Raw genomic sequence first — 23,717 nt, forward strand, 5'->3', positions numbered from 1 at the left:
TGTGTGTGTGTGTGTGTGTGTGTGTGTGTGTGTGTGTTAGAGAGAGAAGTCAGAATGCATGGCCTGCACAGGTTGGAGCAGAATGGTAATAATCAATGATTCTAACATGCCATTATCACTTGCTATAGAGCCCCCCCCTCCACAGAATATCCATGTGGAAGTGACGCCACCCACAGCTTCTGTGAGATGGACCAAACCAGATAGAGTGGACCAGGTCACTTACCAGCTGGAAGTCCTCAAAGATGGGGAAGTCATACGCACCATCCACAGAGACTCCTGCCAGTATACCATCACTGACTTGCAAGCAGGAGCAGATTACACTATCAACATCACCACTGTTGTCTGCAACGGCCGTCAGAGTAAACCAACCACTACAACCCTCATAGGTGTGTTTCACTCTACTCTCATTATCTGTTATCTATTAGCTATTACAGTGGTTCTTAACCTTTTCTCCTTAACGCACCCCCTTACCTGTGCCCAAGACAAGCCGCGCACCCCCAACCCAAACTTCTACATGTATCTACGCACTAAAAAAGATTTAAAGGTGGGATAGGAGATGTTTTTCTGGCACATTTTTTACCATATCATCTGAAAAACTCCTCATGACGCCATAGCACCCATTGAAATAGAGTGTTTGGAAAAAAAACGAAATCTTTTGGTCCAGTGTAGAGGGCGTAGTCAGAAGAAAACGGCAACCAATAGAAGTAATACTCATCATCACTTCTATTGGTTTCTGACACGTCCATCAACCGCCAGCACTCACCCCTCCTCCCTGCGCGTTCACCGACTCGTGAACTTGACCGACCCCGCCCCCATCATTCATGCACACGCGACACGGCTCATCATCACTCGGCTAGTAGCAAGGTAACGAGAGTTAGCAGCAGGCTGAGCTACTTGGAAACTTTGGTGGCTTTTGCAGAGCTACAGGAAGAACTTTGGCTTTTGGAACACTGGACTAACCATGTCAGGATAACATACTCCCTTGGATTATAGTCATCGGACTCACAAATCCAGACTCCAACACGGGCTGAAAATTGGAAATGGGGCCTGACACTCTTGGACACAGATGTCGGCTACGGCAGCGGCTTCAAATACGCTTTGGTGACCATATTTCTAATCGAGAGGTGAGGTAATATATTTGTCTGTATAATATTTTGCGAATTGGTTTAGGACACAGTGGTGTCTTTTTTTAAGCAAGTATCCATTGAGAGGGGTCAGAGGATTAGCTCAAGCTCCAACATATCTAGCTGCTACCTTGCTTAACATAGCTGCTACCTCAATCGCTTTATTTTTTTGTGTTTTTCCCCCCTGTGGCATTTATTCTGTGCACATGAACACATTTTCAGAATTGCTCTGTGTAACTCAGACGGTTACTCTTGTGTGTTTTGCTACTAGTTGTGCGAACGAGCCAGACAAACCAGCTGGGAGGACGGAAGCACCCCTTCTCCATCCGCGTTCAGTAACTGAATACGGATTCACCCCGTAGTAAGTAACCTACCATGTTTACGCACACATTACTTTGACCAGCAAAGCCCATTACATGTCTTTCTAGTGGTTTACAAAAATATATCGTTTGCATGTTTTGCTTTGGTACGTCTCTGTTGTATGACGCTGGTAATAGTAGCAAGCACAAGCACAACCTGTTCGCCGCTCCAGCATTGCAAAATAGATTGCTTTGGGTTTTCAAATGTTTACATGATTGTGGGTGTAATGTTAACTCGCTGATGTCGTTTTTGAGAAGACAGTAGTTTTGCATTTGATAAATACCACCTAATGACCATGACGGCTACACGGCAGATCTTTATTGTGATGGCTACACTGAATGATCACGGAGATGCCGGTACATTATTTGTTTTACCCTGGTTATATTGAAATGTTCTGCTTTGTCCATTCCAAGGTTGTGGTGTTTTCCATAGCTGTTCCTTGCTCCTGTATCACAACATATCAAGGCTGCCAAGTAAATGAAGAATGAATCACCGCACACTGGTAGTTTATTTTATTCATGTTTGTGGGTGTAATTTCGTCCAGTTGCAGATACTACTATCCTTTTTGGAATGATCTGCCTTTGAAAAACAATGGTTCTATCTGACAAAAGCGAACAGATCCTGTAGTTGTAATTGATACACTAAATCAGTGTTTCTCAACCTTTTTTTTAGGAGAGGCACCCTTTAAATTCATGAAAAATCTCAAGGCACCCCAAACCAACAAGCTTTAACATGGCATCGCATCCGATACCACGCAAGCTTAGAAAAGTAACACATTTGGAGACACACAACCTAGTCGCACGACCTACGTTCAAAGTTGCAGCTGGGGTGACCAATATTTACTTTATTGTGCGTAAATGGCAGATCAAAGATTCCACTGTATGGGGCGCCGTTTGTAAAGCTGACTGTGCTGAAAATTTCAGCAACATTTTGTCACATTTAGCTTAAAACAGTGTTGTAAAAACTGTGTGAATTTTTCAGACTCCCCTTTTTACACATTTAGAACAATAAATGTTAAATCTAAATAATGTATCCAAATGTTAAATATAAATCTAAATAATATATAAAAATGTTAAATCTAAATGTCAAATCTAAATAATAAATCTAAATCTAAATATTAAATATAAATCTTAAATCTAAATGTTAAATCTAAATCTAAGTGTTAAATCTAAATATTAAATCTAAATGTTTAATGTAAATGTTAAATCTAAATCTAAATGTTAAATCTAAATGTTATACCTAAATGTTAAATCTAAATGTTATATCTAAATGTTGAATCTAAATCTAAATAATAGGCCTATATCTAAATATTAAATCTAAATGTCAAATCTAAATAATAAATCTAAATGTTGAATATAAACTTAAATCTAAATGTGAAATCTAAATCTAAATGTTAAATCTAAATGTTAAATCTAAACCTAAATGTTAAATCTAAATCTAAATATTTAGATTTAGATTTAACATTTAGATTTAACATTTAGGTAAGTTAAGTTACAAACACAAAAATGTTTAATCTAAATGTTAAATCTAAATGTTAAATCTAAATCTAAATATTTATATTTAACATTTAGATTTGACATTTAGATTTAACATTTAGATTTAACATTCAGGTTTAGATTTAACATTTAGATTTAAATTCCACATTTAGATTTAAGTTTATATTTAACATTTAAATTTAGATTTATTATTTAGATTTGACATTTAGATTTAACATTTAGATATATTATTTAGATTTAGATTTAACATTTAGATATAACATTTAGATTTAACATTTAGATTTAACATTTAGACTTAGATTAAGTATTTAGATTTAACATTTAGATTTAACATTTAGATTCAATATTTATATTTAATATTTAGATTTAACATTTAGATTTAGATTTATTATTTATATTTGACATTTAGATTGAACATTTTTATATATTATTTATATTTATATTTAACATTTAGATACATTATTTAGATTTAACATTCATTGTTCTAAATATGCAAAAAGGGGAGTCTGAAAAATTCACACCGTTTTAAAAACACTGTTTTAAGCTAAATGTGACAAAATGTTGATGGAATTTCAGCTAAATGTGACAAAATGTTGCTGAAATTTTCAGCACAGTCAGCTTTACAAACGGCGCCCCATACCACTGACTAACATTAACCTATCAATTTTGACAAATATGTTTTATGTTATATAATTTATTTATCAGCCACGTTTCCGCGGCACCCCTGAGGGGGCCCTACGGCACCCCAGGGTGCCCCGGCACCCCTGTTGAGATGTTTAACACTGCACTAAATTATCATATTCCTATGTTTGCGCGCGCACGTGCCAAGTTTTCAATTCAACACACTGGGACACTTTTCAGTCTTTGAGGTTGCTGGAATCAACACAGACTACCTCCATGCACCTTATCAGAACACTTTGCATGCTTTTTGTATACTTGTCCCCTTTGTGTATTGCTGCTAATCTTTCTCTTTCTAGGTTCTGTTGGTTGCATGCAGATTGTGCCAGATGATGTATCTGTCTATCATGGTCTAAGCATGGGCTCTGTGCTAATATGCAATTTGTGCTCTTTTTTCCCTCAGGTCAACAGCAGACAGGGTCCTTCCACAACCACATACTTATGCCAGTAAAAGCTACAGCTTTTCTCCTCCGATCCAAGAAGCCTGGACTGCAGTCACCATCTCAACACACCAACCAAGAGAAAGGCGGATGGCTCAATTCAGTATGTACGTAGTTCTGCAAGTATTCTCAAAGGTCTTCACAGCCCCCCATGGTGCTGAATGCATTTACATTTATTTGTGTAAGGTAAAAAACAATGCTGATTACAGAACATAACTTGGGCCATGAATGAAATTTGAGGTAGCAGCCAGCCATCACCTGATGGTGAGAGGTGGTCCTAAGATCAGAGAGAAGCAGGTTGAAATCCCATCCTTACCTCTCCCTACCTACACCTCCATCCACAGCTGGTGCACTTGAGCAAGGCACACAAGTCCACTTTGGTCCTGGGACTGTAGCCAACACCCTGTAAAACCCTGCTGTGTAATTTGATGTAATGAAGCCCTAATATAGTCTAACACATTGCTTGTTTCAGATATGGAAAATTGCACAATAAAAGTTCCAGGACATGAAGGCTGCATACTGTGAACGTCAACCTTCAGGGCACCGTCCTGCGCAGAAGACTTTCTACCCTAAGAGGGATGGCTGACCGCAGACACTCACAACCAGGTGAGCCCAGATAAAGGTGTCCCTGCCCCAACAACCCAGGTTACTTACATTTAAAATGTCACTGGAGCTACTGTCAGATATGTGATTTCTAATTCTGTTTATCTTTTTACAGCACAGACGCCTCCAACCTCAGACTAGGCCCTTCACAGTTGCTGCACTTACCCACCTTCCCAGAGTTTTTGTGTGGTAATGACAACTGTAAATATAGTATAAAGTAATGTATCTAGTGTCATGTGTAATACATTGTTTAACCCTTGTGTTGTGTTCATAAGCTGCATACACCTGTGGTGTTCGGGTCATTTTTGACCCTTGATAACAAAACTCAGCTATAAAATACCTAAAAACACTAGTTATCATCAAATATTGTTTTTCATCTCATAGCTAACTTGGTATGTATTCATATCCATGGAAATATTACTTGATGTATTCATCTTTTTGACTTTAAAGATCTTTTATCTTACATTATGCAAATCGTTTTTGATGACCAAAACTATCAAAATCTGCATAAATTCACTATTAATACCTCCCAAAGTGATACAATTAGTGATTATGTTGTCCATGTATTACAGCTGATATGAGAGTACAACAATCCCCAAATTTATTTTATTAGTTTTTCTCTAATATTAAAAAATATCATCAAGAGTGGCATTTGTGGTGTTCGGGTCCAAACCAACCCAAAGAGATTTATAGCAGGATAAAGACCAAATGTCAACTAAATTAGTTTTTCAGTGCATAAAATTAATGTTTAAATATGTTGACTTGGTGTTTTTCAATATTTATATGATTTTAGTGTGGTAAATATACAAAATAACAATTCTGTCAGAGTCACAGCTATTCCGCCAATCTAATGCAAAGGTATTGGAAATGAACACCTCAATGAACATGAAAAAAGTCACACTATTCATCTGAATCCCCTATGCCATGAACATGGACCACTATGTCATTGCCACATCAACTTTATGGAAAGTATAAGACCAGTTCTACAGGTTTTGGTGCCATTATGAATTTTTGATACGTTTTTTGGAAAAAATAATGTGCAAAAATGTATTTTGCAAACAAATGTGCAAAAAATCTCATTATATAATGCAGACATGGATTCCCTGACCATGAAAACATATGAGTAGACACCAGAAATACATCTGTACTCCTTTCACAACAGGAGATATGACATATTGTAGTGTATGGGACTGTCCGGCGGCCATATTGGATTTGTAATATCAAAAAGCTGGCAAAAAAAAAGTTCAGGCAAGAAATATATTTTCCTCACCATAAATCACCAAACTGAAGACAAAGGGCAACCAACAGCTTTGATGAAATGCATACAACAGCCAAAAATCTATACCGGGTCAATTTTGACCCCCGAACACCACATATGTAACTTATTTTGGGAAGGACCTTTAAAATTTACTAAAATGATAAAACATATTTTTTTGTGTTGAAATGATTGTGACTGAGGATTAGATGAAGCCTTATTCCAAGAAAATAAAGGAAAGTGTGTTTTTTTCACACTAAAACTTGAAAACGGGTCAAAAATGACCCGAACACAACATAAGGGTTAAATTGTCCATACATTTCAATGACAGTAAATATTGGTGGACACAATTTGACTGTGTGGCTTTTTTTTAATTCATTCTCTGACTGAAAATGCATGGTTACATAATTTATATATTCCACAAGACCACAATCACAAGATTATTTGACAGGTTGCATTTATATTCTATGTATGAAAAAAAACAATGGTAACAAGACAAACGTGGTTCCAAACCAAAAAGGTGAGATGTATAAATGTACAGAATGAATGCTACAGATAATGAAAAATAATAAAACTCTGCACACTGCCGATTTGTGTGTTTTATACCGTACTCTGTATAAACCTTTTATATTGCTCTGGAGCAGGGTAACCCTGGCTAATCCTGGGTTTTACTGTGTATTACAACGTCAGCCCTGTTCAAGTGCCCCATACTGTCTGTAGGCTGCATGCCTGAAGAGACCGTTTCTCTCACCTGGTCCTACATCAGCCCAAAGTCTTCCATCAAAACTGAGAACACCACAGCATTTCCTTTCAATGTTCATGGGCATCTCCTTACAGATTGCGCAGAGGCGCCAGGTTGGTTGTGCTACTGGGCTGTGACTGATGTCATGTGCCAGGTCGAACATCAAACTGGGGTCACGGGTCAGGGCACGCTGCAGTAACCGATGGGATTGCTTCAAATTCAATGATTGAATCAAGGCCTGCAAAGCAATAAATACATTTTATGTAGTGCATTTTCTATTTGATGATGGGGACTAAATAACTCTATTGACAATAAGACCAATATAGACATAAGCAATCATTATTGTGTATATAAATAAAGATGTGCCAATTGTATGCATACAACGTTTTCAGTCAATTTCTTACAAACTGGTGTTGTGCCAGGGGTTACACAGATGTATGAAGTAGATGGGCTTTTATGGATGTACTTACACTGGTGTTGTGTACCTACAACCATGTAATATCACACTACTACTCATAGGAGTAGAAATATTGTAATGGTTATCACAACAGGTGTACTCGTGTAGCCTACTCGTGTTGCGATATAGAGTACATCTGTTGTGATAACATCCATTACAATACTTACACATCTGGAGGAATACAGCAGGACATAATGTTATTGAGGGATGAATGTACATACAGTTAGCAGGGCGTCAATTCTGTTGGAGTCTCCCTAATCAATACCCCCGACCTCTGCTGCGTCTATCTTCCTCCTCCTCCATCTCTGGCCATCGGTCCTACTGGGCTGTTAGGTCGTTATGATTGTGATGGGCCAGGAAAGTCAGAGCTGGAGCTCTCGTGGTCGTGGAAGGTCTAAAGCATATGAAAATATCGTCAGCCAAAACCATTTCATTAGCGTTTTTCTTTACTCCCTCTGTCCCTGTGTCTGCACAACCCAAGTGAAATCTGAAGTCATAGCCTAAAACACTACGGATTGTGGTGTCGGGTATATATAAATACAATAGTAAAATGTATACTGCTGTACACATCTGTCAAAATAAATCCATGTGTCAGTACTGTAGCTGGCTACTGTCTAGGGATGACGGTATAGCATCTGTAATCAGTGTTAGGAAGTTAGAATGAGATATCTAGGCCTAAGTGTATCAAGTCAAGTTCAATAACTAATCTAGTATACATCAATATCATGTCATCAATATTTCTTGAAATGGCAACCATGACGGCCTGTGCGTTTATTGTGATGTTGAACATTCTTACCGTAGCCGGAGACAATGCCATGGCTGGAAGTTAGCTTGGCTAGTCGATTTGACGTGGCTTCTGGCCCCGCCTCGTGAGCTCTCGTGGGTTCCCGGGATAATCCGAACACTTGACAGACTGCATGCGCGTTCATGTGTTTTGAAGGCGTGGCTTTGAGGGGAGGGCTGAAGGGAGAGGCGGGCTGTGTATTTTCAAAAATATAGCTCACAGGAACCGTTTTTCAAAGATCTCCAACCCTACCTTTAAGTGATTAATTACCATGATTCTTGCTTGAGACATTAATCAATACCTTAATGACTTTTCATAGGGATCAGAACATGTTTTAATTTGGTTTTGATTTGGCCTAATGATATTGTTCACTAGCAAATTTTGGTCACAACCTGAACACAAACAAAATTCTGCGCACCCCCTGAAATCTCTGGCACACCCCCAGGGGGTGCCCGCACCCCAGGTTAAGAACCACTGAGCTATTATAATTTTGTGGTGGTGGTCTCCACTCCACTTAGAGTGCTGTGTGTGTCATAGTGACAGGTGTGCTAGGTGATGATGATGACAAACACTCTTAAACCGAAATGTTCTTCCTGCAGAGGTTCCCCCTCCAGAGAATCTCCAAGTGGAAGTGACATCAACGACAGCCACAGTGACATGGACCAAACCAGAGGGAGTGGGCCAGGTGACTTACAGACTGTGCAACGTTAATGAAGTAGAGTCATTGTATGAAGCGTCCGGGTATATTGAGTCCTGCAATTACACCTTCACTGACCTGCGACCTTTAACAGAGTACACCATCAAAGTCTCTACATTACTCAGCAATGGACGTCGAAGTAAATATGCCTCCAAAACCGTCACTACAGGTGTGTGAGATCTATGTACTGTATTTATTACTGTGGTTTTCAGCACTAGGGTAGAGTGTGCGTTAGAGGTCATAGGCCATGGTGGCACAGGGGGGCCAGGCGCAGACTATACACTACACTACAATTCAAGTTGTTGACATATATTGAACAGGTTAAAATGATACAAAGGTAAGTACTGAACAGTCAAAGGTGGAAAAAAGCTTTGATTCCCTTTCCAATTGGTTAAACCGGACAGAAGAGTGAAATCTAACCAACCTGTTTCACACATTTATTACACAGGAAAACACGTTTTAGCTATTTTTTCAATAGACATCTCTTTGGTTTATTAGAGGATGCATGGAACTATTGGAAAACTCAGTTTCTGCCATTTCCCATGGTGGATGTATGACATTTGGTGCGTTGCCACAAAATGCAAATCAAAGTAGCTGCATGAATTGCGAGCCATCAGAATGAACTAACTAACTGTCTAGCTCCTATGTGCAACTCCTTGTTAATTGTCCCTGGTTACTAAATCAGGGGTGCACACCTGACTTTCGTAAGCAAGAGGCAGACACCAACTTTTGTTACAAATGCCTGTGCATATAAGGAACTATAAATGCACACACACACCATGACAAACAATAACTTTCTCACACAGCGATAATTGCAGACATGCAAGCAAACATTTGGTATATGCAAACAAACAGCCACACGCCACAACACAAAAACATCAATTCACCCAAACACAAACACGAAAATTTGCACCCGTTTCCGTCGAGTTTGGTAACACACTGTAAAATAAAGCATACACTTACCAGGTAGTGCGGAATAAATCCTGTTCTTGTTTTTTGTTTTGCATTGTAGTTAAAATCCAAGCAGCATTTTTGGGGGGGTTGAATGGCGTGCACGAATAGTGGGGCTGAGAGCTAGTTCAGAGCAGAGGAAGGGCACATGTGTAATGAATATGATGCATATGGAGTGTATTATTTGTAATTTATTTACTGAATGTAGTAGTAATGTTTAAAGGTACACTGTGTAAGATTTTTAGTTGTTTATTTCCAGTCCATGCCTATTCACTAATGTTACCTTTTTCATGAATATTTACCACCACCATCAAATTCGAAGTATTCATTATGACTGGAAAAATTGCAATTTTCATACATGAAAAGGGAGATCTTCTCCATGGTCCGCCGTTTTGAATCTCCAGAAATGCAAAAATGACTGTACTTGGGCCATACTAGAAAATATCAGGTTATTACTTAGTAAACTTTCATGAGAAGATCAAATTTGGCAATAGGCAAACCAGTTTCAATGAGCAGCATAGTTGCCATACTTTTTTCGACCATTTCCTGCACAGTGTACTTTTAAAAGTGTTTTAAGTGTTTATTAGTAGTTTGTAATGTTAACTGTGGAGATAGTATGACATTTGGGAGGGGTTGAGCATCTCAAATGTTGGGCTCTGATCATTATGTGGCAGAGAGTGAGGGGAAGGTAACTTAGATGTAATTGAATTATTTTGAACTGTACTACTTTGGAGCACGGCTATTAAGTTGGACTACTTCAGTTGTTTCCGCTCTCATGCTGGGTACAGTTAGCTCCAAAAGTCATGGGTCTGCAACTTTCTCTCATCGGGTAACATTCCACTCATTATCATTGCCGCCACTGACTCTGCTGCTTATTAACCATGATTGACTCTCGTTAACCATAATTGGCTATCACTGGCTGTCTCTTGTTATCTGCTGCCTTTCTCTGTCTATATAAACCCCAGAAGTGGGTTGCACCAGCTGATCGTAAATTCCACCGTAAGCTACGGTGAACATAAATTGTGCCTACGTTCGAGTTTACGAACAACTAAAAAATGACGGGTTGCACTATGCAGATAGTTTCAATGTTACACTAAGTTAGAACTTAAATTCTACACCTCCGACCTACTAGGCGCAACTTCCATCTTAGGTGAAAAAAAATCAGTAAATATCCGTTATTTACACTAAATGAGATAGCAGTCATGAAGATGGAAACCAATTTTAAAACGGTGGAGCATAAAACATGGATGATGATGATCCTCATCTTATCCTGGAATGGCCATTGGAGAGATAAATCATTTCACCAAGAGATTGTTTGGAAGGGACCCCTTTCGTTACCAAATAGTTTAACCACAGATTTTTTGCTGTGGTTTAAACTCCCTACGTCTCATAAAAAGTTAAGGGTAGGGCCTATATACATAGTGGGCACCCAGAGGGCACCTTTCAGAAATCTTTAAACCTTGTTTATAATATTTAAAATCAATATGGCCAGAGGTTGTAGACATAGCTCTTCATAAGTCAGTCTTCAAAGAACCATAGTCAGCCACATGGTCTGATCATTGTAATCTGACTACACACCATAAGCACATTATATAACAGGTAGCCTATTAAAAATGAGAATATCACATCATGCACTTAGTTAGTTAGTTAGAAACTTTATTATCCCCAATGGGGAAATGTTTGTCAGCAGGTAAGGTACACATCAGGCAGGTTGTATTGCCTATGACATGATAAAAACAAGATTCAACAATTATATTATATTATATTGGATTTGGCAGACAATTTATAACCAAAGCGACTTTCAAAAGAGGACATAATCAAGCCAACATCACAAGCAAATACAAAGTGCACAGGAGGTATACAGAACAACAAGTGCAGTTGCAAAGAGGGGTTCGTTTTTTTTTTTTTTTTTAAGAGTAAATAACGAGTACATGAAAAGAAAGAAGGTCTGCACACTGCTGCTCCCGGTTTATTAACACAACGTTTCGACCATGCAGTCTGGTCTTCGTCAGGTGTATGTGAGTTTGTGTAACATGACAGTTCTTTTAAAGACTCTTGAAGGAAGAGGCGGGCGCAATGCGCCGTTGAGTGACATCTCCTCCAAGTGAGGTCATAGTTAAAAACACAAACAGAAAAAAAATGGAATTACACAGAAACCCACATGTAAATAAAGAAAATTAAATAAAGAGAAAAGAACACCACTCAATAAAAACAAAAATGACAAGTGCCCAAATATACAGTGCAATCCATCACCAAAGACATGTCTCATGTCAAGTTATTCAATAAATATGTACAAAACAAAGGGGGGTAATCCATAATATACCAAAGTCAGGATAATTAGCCTATTAAAAAGGTTTTATATCGAACTCTTCATTTAGCCCATGGGGTGACATCGTATTCAGCGCATATATGTGGTATGCAAAAGCAAACGGTCTTGATTGCCGCCTCTAGGAGGCCTCTCCGCTTTTTCAATCCCCGTATATCTGAGTGTGTAGACATTATGCCCCGCTGCCAGGAAGTGCGCTGCTACTGGGTTGCGTGTGTCACCGCATCGAATATTACTCCGATGTTCCGAGATGCGTGTGCGTAATGGTCTGCTCGTCTTACCCACATACGCAAGGCCACACGGGCATTTAAGTAAATAGACGACAAACGGAGTGTTGCAATTAATGACACCACGAATGTTCAAAGTCTTGCCTGTGTGTGGATGTGTGTATGTTCTGCTTCTCATTGCATAGCCACATTGTGCGCAGTTGCCGCATTTGTAGTTGCCATCGGGGATGTTAAAGGGATTTTGTTTGTTCTCGTGGGTGTGAGATTTCACCAACTTGTCCCTTAAATTTGGGGCACGTCTGAAAACTACTGTTGGTGGGGCAGTGAAGATCCCTTTTAGTTTGGGGTCTGTCTCCACTACGTGCCAGTGTTTTCGAATGATCTTTTTAAATTCAGATCCCAGCGGTGAGTATTTGGTTATGCACAGTGTCGAATTTTGTTTCTGTGCTCGGCCAGATTTTGGGATTAAACATTCGTCTTGTGTGACATGGGCGAAGCGCTCGCTTGCTGCGTCAACCCATTGTTGTTTGTAGCCCCTTTCTTGGAACCTCTGGGACAAATCAGAGGCCTGTGACGCGTACCGTTGATCTGAACTACAGATGCGTCTGGCACGATGGAATTGACTAATTGGTAGGCTTTTAATAAGGTGACTGGGGTGGTAGCTGTCACCCCGGAGGATGGTATTTCGATCAGTTGGTTTTCGGAACAGATCAGTCTGCAGGTTAGCGCCGTCCCTTATGACAAGTACGTCAAGAAAGCTAATCTGCGATTGGTCGAAGTCAAGCGTAAAACTCAGATGGTCATTCACAGAGTTGAGGTATTGATGAAACAGTCTTAAAGACCTCTCGTCACCTTTCCACAAAATAAAAACATCATCTATGAAGCGTTGGTACAGTAGGACGTTATTAAAATATGGATTCACTTCAGAGTTAAGTACAAAATTATTTTCAAAGAACCCCATGTATAAATTGGCATAGTTTGGAGCCATGGTGCTCCCCATTGCCGTCCCCTTAATCTGCAGGTAATATTCTTCTTTGAACAGAAAAAAATTAGAAGTTAGTACCACATGTGCAAGATCAAGTATACATTCAGTTTGGGGCCTACATGCATTAGTTCTCTGATCAAGAAAGTGCTTCATAGCCTCTATACCGCCATCATGAGGGATGTTTGTATAGAGGCTGGACACGTCAAAAGTTGCTAGTAAAATGTCAGAGTTGGGTAAGGTCATTGTTTTGAGTTTGTTAATAAAATCAATTGAATCCCTGATGTATGAGGGTAAAGAACAGACAATAGGTTTAATGCAGTGGTCGACAAAAGTAGACACATTGGCAGTTAGAGACCCTATTCCGCTCACTATGGGCCTTCCAGGGAGAGGCGGTGTCTGCGACTTATGGACCTTCGGTAGAGTATAGAATACAGGAATGACTGGAAAATCGTTTTTCATAAACCCAAATTCTTGTTTATTAATCTCTCCCTTATCCAACCATGTCTGTAATTTGTCGTGGACTATGGACATAAATGTTGTCGTAGGGTCACTGGGGAGTCTAGTATAGAAATTACTGTCCCCAAGTTGTCGATGTGTTTCTTTTCTCATAGTCAATCGTATTTTGCAAAATCAAAGCACCACCTTTATCCGCAGGGCGGATGACAACAGTTCTGTCATTGTTGAGCTCTGCCAGAGCTTCTCTCTCACTCTTGGGCATGTTATTATAGACCCTGTACTGTCGTTTGGACTTTAATGCAGTTTTAACATCATGTTCCACCAGGCGGCAATAAGTGTCCAATGAGGCATTTCTATTCCTTGGTGGAATAAAGGTGGATTTGGGTCTAAGCAGTCCCTTCTCTGGAGCACTGGAGGAAGCCTCTGGAATAGAGGTTGGAGTGCTCTCATTGGTGGTGGGAGGGTGAAGAGTGTTAGATGGTGTATTGTGGAACAATTCGCGCAGTCTTAGTTTTCTGAAGAATTTCTCGAAGTCAATCACAGTTTCAAAGTCATTTGTTGTTGTAGTAGGCGCAAAAGAAAGCCCTTTACTGAGTGCAGCAGTGCATAACTCAGTTAGAGGTTTGGAGGAAAAGTTCATTCCCGTGTTCGGTGTCTGAGCGCATAGTTGAGACTTTCATCTGATCCCCCTCCTGCAGCGTTTCTGCCGCGGAAGTTGTCTCGCCCGCGTCCGCGTCCGCGACCCCTGCCTCTGCCTCTGTGTTGTTGTTGGGGGGAGCGGTCTAAAAAACCTCTATTCCAGAGCCTTCCACCAGTGCTCCAGAGGCTTGATCTTGCACATGTGGTACTAACTTCTAATTTTATTCTGTTCAAAGAAGAATATTACCTGCAGATTAAGGGGACGGCAATGGGGAGCACCATGGCTCCAAACTATGCCAATTTATACATGGGGTTCTTTGAAAATAATTTTGTACTTAACTCTGAAGTGAATCCATATTTTAATAACGTCCTACTGTACCAACGCTTCATAGATGATGTTTTTATTTTGTGGAAAGGTGACGAGAGGTCTTTAAGACTGTTTCATCAATACCTCAACTCTGTGAATGACCATCTGAGTTTTACGCTTGACTTCGACCAATCGCAGATTAGCTTTCTTGACGTACTTGTCATAAGGGACGGCGCTAACCTGCAGACTGATCTGTTTCGAAAACCTACTGATCGAAATACCANCCTCCGGGTTGACAGCTACCACCCCAGTCACCTTATTAAAAGGCTACCAATTAGTCAATTCCATCGTGCCAGACGCATCTGTAGTTCAGATCAATGGTACGCTTCACAGGCCTCTGATCTATCCCAGAGGTTCCAAGAAAGGGGCTACAAACAACAATGGGTTGACGCAGCAAGCGAGCGCTTCGCCCATGTCACACAAGACGAATGTTTAATCCCAAAATCTGGCAGAGCACAGAAACAAAATTCGACACTGTGCATAACCAAATACTCACCGCTGGGATCTGAATTTAAAAAGATCATTCGAAAACACTGGCACAGTGGAGACAGACCCCAAACTAAAAGGGATCTTCACTGCCCCACCGACAGTAGTTTTCAGACGTGCCCCAAATTTAAGGGACAAGTTGGTGAAATCTCACACCCACGAGAACAAACAAAATCCCTTTAACATCCCCGATGGCAACTACAAATGCGGCAACTGCGCACAATGTGGCTATGCAATGAGAAGCAGAACATACACACATCCACACACAGGCAAGACTTTGAACATTCGTGGTGTCATTAATTGCAACACTCTGTTTGTCGTCTATTTACTTAAATGCCCGTGTGGCCTTGCGTATGTGGGTAAGACGAGCAGACCATTACGCACACGCATCTCGGAACATCGGAGTAATATTCGATGCGGTGACACACGCAACCCAGTAGCAGCGCACTTCCTGGCAGCGGGCCATAATGTCTGCACACTCAGATATACGGGGATTGAAAAAGTGGAGAGGCCTCCTAGAGGCGGCAATCACGACCGATTGCTTTTGCAACGTGAGACTTACCACATATATGCGCTGAATACGATGTCACCCCATGGGCTAAATGAAGAGTTCGATATAAAACCTTTTTTATAGGCTATCCTGACTTTGGTATATTATGGATTACCCCCCTTTGTTGTGTACATATGTATTGAATTACTTGACATGAGACATGTCTTTGGTGATGGATCGCACTGTATATTTGGGCACTTGTCATTTTTGTTTCTATTGAGTGGTGTTCTTTTCTCTCTATGTAATTTTCTTTATTTACATTTACTTTTTTTCTGTTTGTGTTTTTAACTATGACCTCACTTGGAGGAGCTGTCACTCAACGGTGCATTGCGCCCGCCTCTTCCTTCAAGAGTCTTTAAAAGAACTGTCATGTTACACAAACTCACATACACCTGACGAAGACCAGACTGCATGGTCGAAACGTTGTGTTAATAAACCTGGAGCAGCAACAGTGTGCGGACCTTCCTTCTTTTCATGTTTAATCGTGTTTAAGTCCGGCACCTGTCTAATCTGGATGTGCGCGCTCTCCAAAACGCTACTGTAAATAACGAGTACACACAAACACACACACACACAAACTAAACTAAACTAAAATAAATTAAACTAAACTAAACTAAACATCATGTCAGGATTCTGCCATGGGGCAAGGCCAGCTCAAGCATTAGTCTAGTAGATTATCTGGAAAGAGGAAGGTCTTTAGTTGTTTCTTGAAGGCTGCAAGAGTGTTTGAATGTGTTTGAATGACACGTCCCAGGGAGTAGGTGTATATTGCAAACAGAAGGGGTCCCAGCACTGATCCTTGGGGAACGCCTGTGGAGAGGGTGTGAGTCGTAGACAGCTTCCCTTGCCATGACACACTGAAGGTGCGTCCAGAGAGGTAGGAGTTGAACCATGAGTGGACAACGCCTGAGATTCCCATGGCTGTGAGTATCCTCAGGACGATCTTGTGGTTGACTGTGTCAAAGGCTGCAGACAGGTCTAGTAGTATGAGGACCAAGGATAGTCCTTCCTTTCTTGCAGTCCTTAGAGCTTCAGTCACTGAGAGTAATGTAGTTTCAGTTGAATGTCCACTTCTGAAGCCAGATTATTTTGGGTCCAGTAATCCTGGTTTAGGAAGTTGGTGACCTGCTTTGCAACTGCCCTTTCTAGCGTCTTGGATAGGAAGGGAAGCAGTGAGACAGGTCTGCAGTTTTCGACATGAGCAGGGTTCAGTGTAGGCTTCTTCAGTAGTGGTGTCACCCTTGCTTGTTTGAAGGCGGAGGGGACAGTGCCGGAGTAGAGTGAGGAGTTCATGATGGATGTGATTGCTGGAACCACTGTTTGGGCAATGTCTTGAAGGTTTGTGGGCACTGGGTCTAGTAGGCAGGTAGTGGGACGGCTTCTTGTGATGAGTTTGGAAACGTCTTCTTCAGAAAGCAGAGTGAATTCATGAAGTTGTTGCAGGAGTCGGCGTGTTCTCCAGGGGCTGTGTCTTCTGGGCGGGAGGACGACTCACAGAACTTCTTGCTAATATTTGCCGTCTTTTCCGTGAAGAAGGTGGCAAAGTTGTCTGGGTTCAGGTCTGTGGACGCAGGAGTGACTTGAATGTAGAAAACAACTTATGTGGATCTGTAGTGTTGCTGATTTTGTCGTTGTAGGGGGTGTGGTCCTGATAATTGCTGTAATCAGGTCACCTGATGCCTTCACAATACTACAGCTGACTTCACTAATTTCACTACAGCATGAACACACATACACACAAATTGACATTTTTTTAATAGAACACAATTAGTAAAAATATAGCAAAATACACTTACTGGCTGCAGTCAAGTGTACTCTTGCTTTGTCCATTTACCCAGATATAACAGACATGACATTACAATAGGCAGGACAGGACAAGAAAAACTATTCAACAGTGGGGTTCAGTGCAGTAGGTAGTCTTGAGGAAACATGAAGTGAAAAGTCCAACACACGAACATCACAATAAAGAAGCTATAGGCTAAGAACGGCTTAATATCAAACTCCTTGATTTAAGCCTGCTGGAGACAAGTGCACCCCACATATGCCAGGCCACAGGGACATCTGATAAGATACATGACGTAGGGGGTGTTGCATGTTATCACCCCACGTATTTTCAATGTTTTTTCCATTATGTGGGTGTTTCTATGTTGCGCATTTAGTTGTAAAACCACATTGAACGCAATTGGCACATTTGTAATTTCCATCAGGAATGTCTGAAAAGGTGCATGGCCTTTCTGGTGCTGTATGAATATGTGGTAAAACACAGAGGAGGATAGCTTGGATTTGGGTCGTGTTGAAACGTGCGCTCTCCGCCGTTACGCTGGCGGCATACGCATGAATGGTCATCCGGGTACTTTGCTCGTAAATGTGCGTTACGCCCCTCTGTGGGGGAAAGCAAACCGAATGTTTAATTACCTTATATGCTACATCAGCTAGCCTAAATGAACACAGTCCATGCTTCAGCCACGGCTGTCTGGCTATATTGTTTGAACAGCTGGCAACACAACACGTTTTCGGAATGTTGCGCGCAAACAATGCTAATCTACAGGTCCTTGTCTTTTGTTTATTCCTTCCCAACACCACCACCAATTGACTTGCATTGTCTGTTGTCCCCCACAAAAGGGTGTTCATGCGTATGAAGATACGCTTAAAACTCGTCAGTGTAGCCTCCTTACCAGACCATATCATAAAACAATCAATAAAATGCTGATAGGCCACTATGTGTTTGTAAAAAAGATTGGCATCTGGGTCGAGAATAAAACTATTCTCAAACTGGCCCATGTCTTGTAAAGATTTGCATAGTTCTGTGCCATTGTACTACCCATGGCGGTGCCTTAAGTTTGTAGATAAAAATCACTTTTGAATAAAAAATAGTTGGTGGTGAGTACAGTTTCAGTTAGTAGTTAGTAGTTCAGTGACCCCGCGACTCTACGGAATGACCATTTAAGTAATAAACACAAGCAGGTAATTTCAGTGCTTTTGGGTCTTCACCTTTTTTCCTTGGTGCTCATCAGTGTAAGGGATCTCAAACTTGGTCCAGAAAGACAGATGCTGAGGCACTCAAGGTTGCAATTTTTTTTACTTTTTTATTTGGCTACAATGCCTATGCGTTTCGGCCCATATGGCCGCCTTCAGGCCGTGTAGTGGCTAAATGTCCGTTCTTAAAATGTTGACCATTTCTTTCTCAAGAATCATGCAAGTAACCACTCAGTCAGATGGAAAGAACGAGCCTACGCGTGTTAAAGTTTGAACGACGGTAGAAAACAGTGTGCTCGCCCCGTCTTTATCTGAAGTTCTCAACATATGACAAACACACAGCAGTTTTTACATTTTAGATGCGCGAGCTCCAAAACGTCATCGCTCAGCGTCAGTTCCTATTGGCTATACATTCTAGATCCTTCTAAGCGTTAAACTAAAGGCAGATTAAACTGAGAGGAAATTCTAAACATTAAATAAGTAATGTAGTTTAAATGCAATCATAAAAAATCTGTAATATACAAGTACTAAATGTATACAAAAATAATAACTTAATATGAGCATAAAAATACTGAATAGAAAATGGCACCAATATTTCCGACCCCTAATTGCTCATCATGGGGATGACAACTACACTTAACTAAATAAACATCAGAATAATTTTCTATACTCAAATCCCCATTACGTAATCTTACCAAGGTCTTAACATGAACTGACTTAAATCACTCTAATTAGCAAATAATTAACTCAATGAAATGTCTTTCATTGTCCATGAGGTTCTTCCATCTCCAGCAAGAGACACAACTTGTCGATGGGTCTCTCAAGGGTGTTGGTCTTCGTTTTAACGAGGACCTGACGAATGAATCCTTGGGCGTCGGGGATGGTCTTCTCCACTTTTCCCATCAACCAGGACCCTCTTGGAGCCCTTTCACCCACGATGAGTACGACGTCCCCCTCTTTCACGTTCCTTTTCTTTTCCAGCCACTTATGCCGTTCTTGTAGGAGGGGCAAGTATTCTCTAGACCAACGCTTCCAGAAGATGTCGGAGATATACTGCACCTGCCTCCATCTTCCTTTGCAGTACAGATCATCTTTCTGAAACATGCCCGGAGGGAGCACTGGCTTTCCCTTGAGCAAAATAAGATGATTCGGCGTCAGTGGCTAGAGGTCATCAACGTAATCGGATGACTTGGTAAGGGGTCTGCTGTTAATCACTGCTTCCACTTCACACATCACAGTGTGCAGACATTCTTTGTCGAGAGACTGGAGCTTCAGGTCACTGGTAAGTACTTTGCGGTAGGTGATCTGGCTGAAGACGATCTGGTGGTAGATTCGCCATCTTCTGTTCACCAACTGCAGCTTGTCTCTTTAGGTAGTTCACGCACTTTGAAAGCACTCTTCTCACCGCTGCATTCCCCTTGCATATCCAGACTCTTTCTCTCTGTCGAGTTAGGGTGTGGTTCCTCCCTCAATGTCCGGTTTCCTCATGTGCATTTCAGATTATCAGATTTGTGACATGGTTGTTCTTGGCTAGAATGGCCGGACGCCTTGTGTGTTCCGGCAAGGCTGCCTGGTGCAGTCTTCCACCAACCCGGAGGACACCATCTTGGAGGAAAGGATCCAATCTGACGATGAAACTGCTTCTTTTGATCTTGACACCCTTCTGCAACGCACAAAGCTCTTTGGCATTGCGCTTGCAAAACCGTTTCATGCCCAGTTGCGTTGTCAAGCCTGGGACCCAATGCGATGGCATGCGCAGCATTGAATCACTTTCACGTTTACCTCTGCTGAAAAATGGTGGTGGATCTCCAAGTAGGCTAGGCTACAGTCGAGGGTCAAATTAAACATTTCAGAGAACGATATGCTCGTGAGAAGTCCCAGTAAAAGTGCATGCAGGGCTTTATCACTTTTTTCATCACCGGCCAAAATGGCTAGTGGATGTATCTCACACGCCCACATAGAGCGTCGTACGGAACGTGTCAATTCCCTTGAGTGCCGGGAACACAGCGCAATACAGTTCAAATTTCAGTAGCGTTGTTACCGTCACTGCACAACCATTACAGTCATCACATCGTTACCCAATTTGAGTAGGGAAATCCTCTTCGGGTTTGCTGATAAAACACAATGTTATCAGTCGATAACTTGGCTAGATATGCCTATGCGCGCAGCACGTTGGCTGGCTGCTTATTTTCTTTCAGTTCGTTCGAGCTCTCGGGTATGTGAAAAAGAGCGCGCGTTTGCTCCCCGTGCATACAAGCAGCTGGCTCTTTAACACCAGCCAACTGGCCCAATGCTAATTAATTTTAAGTTTTGCTGGTAGAAAACACCAATTTACTAGCCACTTTGACCCATTAGGGAGTGTGTGTTTCGCTATATGAGGGAAGGTCCGTTAGATATTCTTAATTTCCGGTATTCTGCAATACAGCCGGCCACTTGTCCGGCCAGTAAGAATTCTAGCGTGAACACTGACTGGATGATAGCAGTTTCTGCTCTCCTGATGTCCTTGACAGTCAAAAGAGTTCCTTTCAGGCCAGATTTCCACTTCTGCATGTGGTCTTCAACGATCTTGGGTTTCACAGTTTGACTGTCTCGAGATTGGGTTTGAGACTCAAAGATCTTTCTTTGTTCACTCAGACTTCGAAGCTACTCCTCCAGCCTCAACATCCAGGCGACGACCTTCCTCAGACTGTGCCAGTTGGAGTAATGATGAATCAGCTTGACGAGAGGATCTGTGCTTGAATTCACAGCATTGATGATGTTCACGGTGATCTTGCGCTTCACCTCAGCGTCGTCTTCACTAATCTCTCTTCAGAACTCTGAGAGGACCGGCCAGTGAGACTCGTCCTTGGCAAGGTCCTTCAATCCAACACTTCATTAACTGCTCTGCCTTCATTCCTCGTGATGCGTGGTCAGCTGGATTAGAGGACGTGCTGACATATCTCCACTGTGCTGGCCTTATGTTCTCTCTGATTGTCGACACTCTGTTCGCTACAAAGGTTTTAAAGCGAGCGCCGTCATTGTCTATGTATCGGAGGACAGTGGTGCTATCTGTCCATAGCACAGACTCCTTGAGGTCCATCCAAAGTTCTCGCTTCATATTGGTGCCATTTTCTATTTAACTTTTATGCTCATATTTAGTTATTATTTTTGTATATATTTAGTACTTTAGTATATTCTAGATTTTTTATAATTGAATTTAAACTACATTAATTATTTAATGTTTAGAATGTCCTCTCAGTTAATCTGCCTTTAGTTTAATGCTTAGAATGATCTAGAATGTATAGCCAATAGGAACTCGCAATGACGTTTTGGAGCTCGCGCACCTCGAATGTAAAATGTGATGTGTGTTTGTCATATGTTGAGAACTTCAGATAAAGACGGGGCAAGCACACTGTTTTCTACCGTCGTTCAAACTTTAACACGTGTAGACTCGCTCATTCCGTCTGACTGAGTGGTTATTTGCATGAATCTCAAGAAAGAAATGATCAACATTTTAAGAACGGACATTTAGCCACTACATTAAGTAGAAAACAGTCGCCGCGGGCGAGAGAAGAATCGAGGGAAACCGAGGAAAGCGTCGCATGCATCGGTCACGCGTTCATGAAGGAAGCCAGCCGGCTTGAGGAAGACTGAGCGCGGTGCAAACCATCGGATTCCCAGACGACTTCAATGATGATGGATGAGTGCAAAAATGTCAAATTCCAATGAACAAATATGCAATGCTTCATACTTGTCAGTAATGAAGGAAAATTAATGATTGTTTCACTGTAATTGCCGACGCCAAGTAACGTGGCTGTGTCATCATATTCAAAGCTCACGTATGCTATGCTGCTAATTAAGAAGTCATACATGACGGTCTTGGAAGCGTGCTACTGTTAGCAAGTCATATCAGCTAAGAAGAAGCTCAAGTTTGCCTCTGGAAATAAAGCCTTCAATCTTACTTTGGAAAACTACATGTTTTAAGATAAAAGGAAAGCTTATTTGGATTTCAGAAGTTCATAAGAGTTTGCTGAGACTTATCTAACATAAATAGCCATTCAAAATGTCAAGCAAGATGGAGGACAATGTCGAGCCAGACACTAAAAGAAAGATCAAGTTAACTCCAAAGGCACTTGAAGAGAAGCTTGATAAGCACATGACTCAAAGAAAACATGTTTTAGCACACCTTGTCTCCAAAGCAGAGGAAATTGAAAAATGAATGACTGATGATTCCAATGCACATGTCGTAGAGTAGGATCACTTGAGAGATTATTCAAAATTACTCAACGAGTTTATTGAAGTGAATAATGCAATAAGTGAACTGTTGCCAGAAGAAGAAGGAAAAGCTGACCAGCAGTATTGGAGTGAGCCTAATCTCACCAAGTATGAGAACTTTTTGTCCACATTAGAACAGTGGATAATAGAAGAAAAACAGCAAGCCAAGGCTGCCCCTGAACAGGCAGCCACTGAACATGAGGCTCCAGAGGATGGCGCCACGACACAACAAGGTGAGTTTGCTACTGAAAAGCCTGCTGCCGAAGAGGCTGCTATTGAAGAAGTGCATGACAGTGCGTCCATGATGCAACAGAAGCATGGTTCAGTCCTAGGATGAAGCGTATGCTGTAGATCCAATGTGTCATCTCATGCTTCATCGTCTATGCGTAAGAAAGAGGAAGCTCGTAGAGCAGCTTTACTGGTGCGTGCAGAAGCACTCGAGAAGAAAGAAGAACTGCAGTTACAAGAGGCTCAAATAGAAGTACAGCTTGCCGCACAGGAAGCACATCTTACAGCACAGCTGAAATATCAGAAAATTCAAATGAAAACTCAAATGGAGAAACTAGATTTTGAGACTGCTCTCGCAGAGTCCATAGCAAAGCTACAGGTTCTGGAAGAGTATGAGAACATGGAAGATGGGATGCATTCATACCTGAACAAGAACATGCATGCAGCTGCAGCTATCCCACGTCATGGTCCAGATGTCAGACCAAAGTCAACTAGCTATCCTCGAATGATCCCAGATAACCGGGCGCTTCATGCTCCAACTAGGCACAAGCCTCATGTACAAGTGAAGAAAGGAAACGACGGTGTTGCACGCCCACGACCTGGCGCGAGCACGCGACCTGGTGCAAGCACACGTCC

General features: G+C 41.3%; 1 protein-coding gene and 2 long non-coding RNA genes across 3 annotated transcripts in view; 2 read left to right on the forward strand and 1 right to left on the reverse strand.

The window, feature by feature from the left end:
* Positions 1-23,717, forward strand: part of LOC134443781 (fibronectin-like) — a 270,346-nt gene that overhangs the window by 68,999 nt on the left and 177,630 nt on the right. The window lies entirely within an intron of this gene.
* LOC134443769 (uncharacterized) lies at positions 1,043-4,931 on the forward strand. Its single transcript, XR_010033739.1, has 5 exons — positions 1,043-1,124; positions 1,396-1,485; positions 4,062-4,201; positions 4,571-4,704; positions 4,817-4,931. It is a non-coding gene; the product is annotated as an uncharacterized LOC134443769 (long non-coding RNA).
* LOC134443775 (uncharacterized) lies at positions 6,840-8,042 on the reverse strand. The gene is made up of 3 exons (XR_010033744.1): positions 7,952-8,042; positions 7,377-7,549; positions 6,840-6,936 (listed from the first exon to the last, which is right to left on the reverse strand). It is a non-coding gene; the product is annotated as an uncharacterized LOC134443775 (long non-coding RNA).

The sequence above is a fragment of the Engraulis encrasicolus genome, unplaced genomic scaffold (genome assembly GCF_034702125.1).
Source record: "Engraulis encrasicolus isolate BLACKSEA-1 unplaced genomic scaffold, IST_EnEncr_1.0 scaffold_36_np1212, whole genome shotgun sequence".
NCBI classification, from domain to species: domain Eukaryota; kingdom Metazoa; phylum Chordata; class Actinopteri; order Clupeiformes; family Engraulidae; genus Engraulis; species Engraulis encrasicolus.